The sequence below is a fragment of the Papaver somniferum genome, chromosome 4, assembly GCF_003573695.1.
Source record: "Papaver somniferum cultivar HN1 chromosome 4, ASM357369v1, whole genome shotgun sequence".
Lineage (NCBI taxonomy): Eukaryota > Viridiplantae > Streptophyta > Magnoliopsida > Ranunculales > Papaveraceae > Papaver > Papaver somniferum.
The window spans coordinates 118,460,450-118,466,431 of NC_039361.1; positions in this window are offsets into that span (position 1 = coordinate 118,460,450).

Genomic DNA, 5,982 nt, shown 5'->3' on the forward strand with positions numbered 1-5,982 from the left:
ACACATATCCTTAAGAAACTTGGCATAAGAGGGAATCTTCTTAATCGCATCTAACAATGGGAGGTTTACAGTAACCTGCTTAAAAACCTCCAATATATCATTAAAGTTGGACTCCCTCTTAGTTGGAACTAGCAGCTGGGGGAACGGGGCTCTGGGAACAAAGCCAGGCTCAGCAGGACCCTCATTGGTCTCTTTGGAGACTCTATCAGTCTCCTCATTTTCTGGATCAGAAGGGTGAACTACAGCATGTTCACTATCAGGCATGGCAACCTTATTGTCAACTTTCTTTCCACTCCTAAGGGTTGTTATAGAACACATGATTGTGCAATTTCTCTCTTTTAGGGTTAGGATCAGTTTGACTAGGGAACCTTCCATCTTCTCTTTCACTAAGAAACATAGCTATTTGTCCGACTTGAAGTTCTAAGTTAGCAAGAGACTTGGAATTATTCTTAAAATTCTTCCTGGTTTCTTCTTGAAAACCATAATGGTTCTTTGATAACATCTCATGGTTCTTTGCTAACATAATAAGGGTTTCTTCTAAGGTGGAGATCTTTTTCTCATTCTGAAACTGGGGTTGACCTGAAGAGTTCTTAGCATAACCAAAACCTGGGGGAGGATGAGAATTACTAGACTGTCCTTGATTCTGACCCTTAGACCAAGAAAAATTAGGATGGTTTCTCCAACCAGGGTTGTAAGTCTCTGAGTATGGGTCAAACTTCTGACGGTTCTCAAACCTAGCATTGTTATAGACAACATGGGCTTGCTCTTCACTAACCTGACCTTCCAAAAATGATTTATTGGGTTCTACTCCACAACTAGACACTTGAGAGGCTCTAAACCTATCATCGGGTTCAACAAGAGACCTATGTTTAGGATGATTCAATTCCAAAGATTCTAACCTTCTAGACAAAGCAAAAAACTTAGCATCAGGCCCGAAGCTTGTATCTACTACATTGGTGCTACTTTTATTGACCAAGATTCTTTTGGGGGGTTCAACACAAGACTCACACTGTTGAGATTTTTCAGCGACAGCTCCTAAGAAGGTAAAAGCATCATCAACACTTTTACTAGTGAACTCACCAGCGCACATAGACTCGACCATGGCTTTGGTTGAATAGTCTAAACCATCATAAATAATCTCTACGAGTTTCATCTTATCAAATCCATGGTTAGGACACTGGGATAGGAGATCATTGAATATCTCTAAATACCTATAAAGAGACTCTCCCTCTTGTTGCACACTAGCACTAGTTTTCTACCTAACAGACGCAGTTTTATGCTTAGGGTAAAATTTCATATAGAAAGCAGCAATAAGTTCCTTCCATGTTTCAATGTATTCGGATGGTAGGTTGTTCAGCCAGGTCTTGGCTTTATCTCTCAAGGAAAATGAAAACATCTTAAGTTTCAAGACTTCATCAGTAAGGTCTTTTATTCTAATTATCCCACAAATTTCCTCAAAGTACCTAATATGAAAATAAGGGTTCTCATCATCTTTCCCTAAGAATATAGGGATCATTTGAAGAATACTAGTTTTTATCTCGAAATTAGCCGTAGTGGCTGGCAATTTAATGCACGAAGCTCGGGTGGACCTAGTTGGGAACATGTAATCTTTCAAAGTTGCCATCGCTGGCACAGCTGAAGTACTAGGGGTATTTTCCTCATGAAGAGACAGATTCTCAAAACTGAAGTTTCCAAAAACAGGGCTCTCAAAAGAAGAGTCTTCGAGCTCCCCGTTTCCACAAGAAGAACTACTAGGTTTTTCACTAATCAATCGACCTAGATTATCTCTTTTCCAAGCCCATTTTCTAATGACCTCGGGCATACACTAGAAAAACAAATAAAAAGAAAGAAATCCTAAAAGGAAGGGAAGTTCTATGCAAACACAAACAAGGCTGACTCCACCACAGCAAACCTACTGATTTCTAGCAAACAAAAAGCATGATGTTTCCACTTAGATTGTTTCTAGACCAGCTTCTAATCCTTCGAAACGGAATTCGTTAAAATTTAAGCAAACCCCTCTGTAATCAATCTGAGTTTAAGTAAGTTGAATCGAGACGAGGGAAGCTCACTGGAGCTTTGATACCCAAGGCCTCACCGGCATTACAAGGCGGCGTATTCAATTCACAGAAACAATCATGAACTTTGAAGCATGCTTAAAAGAGTAACCAATATTTTTCGAATGACTTTCCTATTAAGCTTGTTACCCTATAGGTCTCGTTCTAGTCAAATTTTAGGCTTAGGTTCGCGTTTGGTTTCGTTTTCCTAAGGCGGGCAAGAAGGGAACGGTGATGAAATCCGAATCCTTATCTTGTATGGCCAGTCCTTGCCCTTTACTAGGAAATTAAATCAGCCGTTTTCAAATCCTCAGCATATATGCAAACGAAGGAATACAGTAACTCGCTGACAGGGGACTGACGAGTGTTTCGACAAACTTACCTCTCATACCAGACGGGGAATGAACCGCTGAAGTCGACTCGGGCCACGACTCCTATGTCATGTACGAACCCGAGGGGCCGAGGCGATATCACAATCGCCGTCCTTCTCTGCAAACAGTTTATATTTAAACCACCCTTCTGTAGGGTTTTAAAAAAAATAAAGTCACAAAGTCCACAGTCCAAAAATATAGTGCAAAAGAAAAAGATAATCTTAAAAAAAAATCTAAAAGAAAAATAAAAAAATGTTTCTCTCTCTCTTTTTTTTATTATTATTTTTTTTTCTTTTGCTCTTTTCGCTTTGTCTTTAACTCCAAATCTTTAAGTATTCACCAAAAGCTTTGGCAATTTTTTCTTTCGCTCCAAATTCCAGAATTTGTAGTAAAAAGAAAAAAACCCAAAAATGTAAAGTAGAACAAACAAATAAAAAGAAAAAAGAAAAAAAAAGAATAAATCTAAAAACTCTAGCCAAAAGACAAATCCGCGTCGGCGTTGCCAAAAATTTGATGTGATTTTCAATTAAGTTGTAGTAAAAATTTCGTTGAGACTTGTGAAAGAAAAAGATTTTATATTTAATGAAATTTAAAAACAAACAAAACTTAATTCAAGATTATTAGGAATAACCAAGACACTGATTCCACTATCATAGATGAATAAATTATGGCAAATAATCCAAAACTCTAATTATCTTTTAAGTCCCTTATTTCTCAATTCACAAATAATGAGGCAAATTCTCAAATATCAATTGTATTCCCTAAGCATAGATTATCAATTGACTAAACGTAGTATAACCTATCAGATTGAGTCACAACTAATTAGGAAAATTATGCAAACAATTTAAAACTCTGCAAAAGCAGTGATTGAGTGAATTATAAATTATAAATTAGAGAAAATAAAATAGTTACCAATTATTCATGCGTAAATAGCTTCCTCATTGCCTTGGTTGTGGGAGATTTAGCTCATTATCATGTTGGAAACACGCTCAAAAGTTGATTTTATTGCTCAAATAGTGTTTACAAATGATGAAAAGGGAGAGATAATTCAAAACCGGGTTTGTAACGCTTATAATTGTTACAAACCAAAGAACGATACAGAGGATGTGTCACTGTTACTGTAGCTCTAAGACTGTCGCTGAACAGTCGCAAATTCTATAGAAAAATAAGACTGCTTCTTGAGGTCTTATGTTCTTCGTGTTCTTCAATAGAAGAAGCAATAACAGGTTTCTCTGGTGATCGTATTTCTCCTCTGTGATGTTCCAAATCCTTCCCAAACTCTCCTTCCACCATCTAATATGCCAGAACACGCTTAATATACACAACAACTTCAAAATATCTTGTAATTATGTCTCCAAATTCTCTCACAGCAAATCCATTACTCGGGAATATATTATTTCCAAATTTATGGTTTTAAATCCTTCTTTACGTCCTTCACGCGTCTATTGCGACTCAGAGTTCTCCATACATGTGCAGTACACGAATTAGAGTCCCAGCAGCACACGAAATTCACAGCAAGTCCCGTGAAAACTCTCCCACGAACGTGTTGCTCTGTTTGCTTCAAACCCACAATGCAGCCAACTCTAACTGAAACCATTTACCATACCATCCCTGTTTGGTCCAAACAGGCCCAAAGAAACCAAACCCAGTGATTGATTCTCGCTCAAACTCCTCGGAATTCGAAACAGAGCTTTCCGTTTGAAGATAAACCCGAGATTCTGTTTTTCTTCAACTCCACCATTATAGCCAATTATGGTCGAAACCATTGATCATACAGTGCCTGTTAAGCTTAATCAAGACGTCCCACGAAGTTTCAGCCATTGAGTCCTTCTAAAACACCCCCAAAATACGAACCCTAATTCTGCCACCTGAAGAGCACCATTTCCCGCCAAAACCAGAATTTGAAATGTAGGAGATGACCTTCCCCCTAACAAAGATGGGGGTGCAAATAGAAGCTGGCGCCTATGGGTGCAAATAGCAGGTAGTGTGCCCCTTAGTAATTGGGTGCCCCTTATTCGATCTGAGAGTCCGCATAACAAATATCCTCCGGGGGGTGTTCCGCATAATTTTTCGATCCGATTTTTCCAGAAATGTTTATTGGCCAAAAATACATACACACACATAAAACACCATAATTAGTACAAAAATCGAGCACTAACAATACACACATTGAGGACAATTCAGCCACAAAAATGTGTCTATCACTATGTTGCCCGGCTGAACCCTTAATATTGATATGACATGAAAATTAATGTTCACTCACAGCAGAGTAGCATGAATTTCCCGAAGTATCAAGGTTAAGGTCTTTGCATAAAAGTACTCAACCGGAAAGCATACTGCTCTCCGACAATAAAATTAAAGAATTTTAACATAGTTCAATTAATTTTGTGATAACTCAGAAAATATCCCAACCCAATTAATTTGCAAAATTAGGGTTTTGCGCCCCGCGCAGTATAACAGACCTTGCTGGTCGAGACTAAACTTAGGCAACTGATCCGCCATGGATTAGTATGTGAAAAATCCTACCCAAAATCAGAAAACAAGGAATAAAAAAGGAGCCGCGGAAAATAGGAGCAGCAGCAAAGGGAGGTGTGGCCGTGCCATAAGCCAGCCGGCGCCACTTGCCGATGGCCACGCCCCCATGATGCTTGGTCGTCCCTCTTGTTTCCCATCGACCAATCAGGTCGCTTTAAATCCGCCACACGCACACCAGAAGTATGGCTACACTCATACCTGGCCGTCCCTCTTTTAATCGACCAATTAAGAATCTTTAAATCCACCACACGCACACCAGAAGTGTGGCCACACTCATACCTGGACGACCCCTCTTTTAATCAACCAATCAGGTCGCTCTAAACCTGCCACAGTATCAAAAGAGGCAAAGTTGCGCCAGATGGTCACCTACCATCGCCAATACGCTAGTTGGCATGCCGAACGTGCCACAGAAGCATGCCGAACGTGGCAACGTACCATAAATAGCGCGCCAACGTGCCAACCCACCTTCTGTTCGTGGCCAACGCCATAACAAACTTCAATTTGGTTATCCTAACCAGAAACACGACCTTGCTCTAATGGCAATGGTCGAAAACCTAATTTCTAGTTGTGGCAAAAATTACGCCACTCCGGGACCCACAACATGCCACGAGCCGTGCGTAACCCAGGAAACCCTAACAATGCCTTCATATCATATCCACTCATAGCAACCCGTCCTCATGTGGTCGTTTCCACATGATGGCATGGATATGGTTCCTTTGGCGTGGCTATGGCACCGTTTGCACAAAACGTCGCCGTGCCACGGACACATGCCACATGCCGGATGTCGTATGCACTAATTAGGGTTTTGACATGCCAAACCATAATTTAGGCAAAGTTGCTATGCTATTCATGCCAAGTAATGTTCCACAAAGCATTGGTATTGATGTGGCAACTGGAATTGATGTTGCCACGCCACATTTGGGTCCAACACCAATGTGCCAAAATCTAGCGCCTGGCGTACTTGCACCATTGTGCCACTGGCATGCGCTAACTATGCCAGCCATGCCGTTGTGCCACTGGCA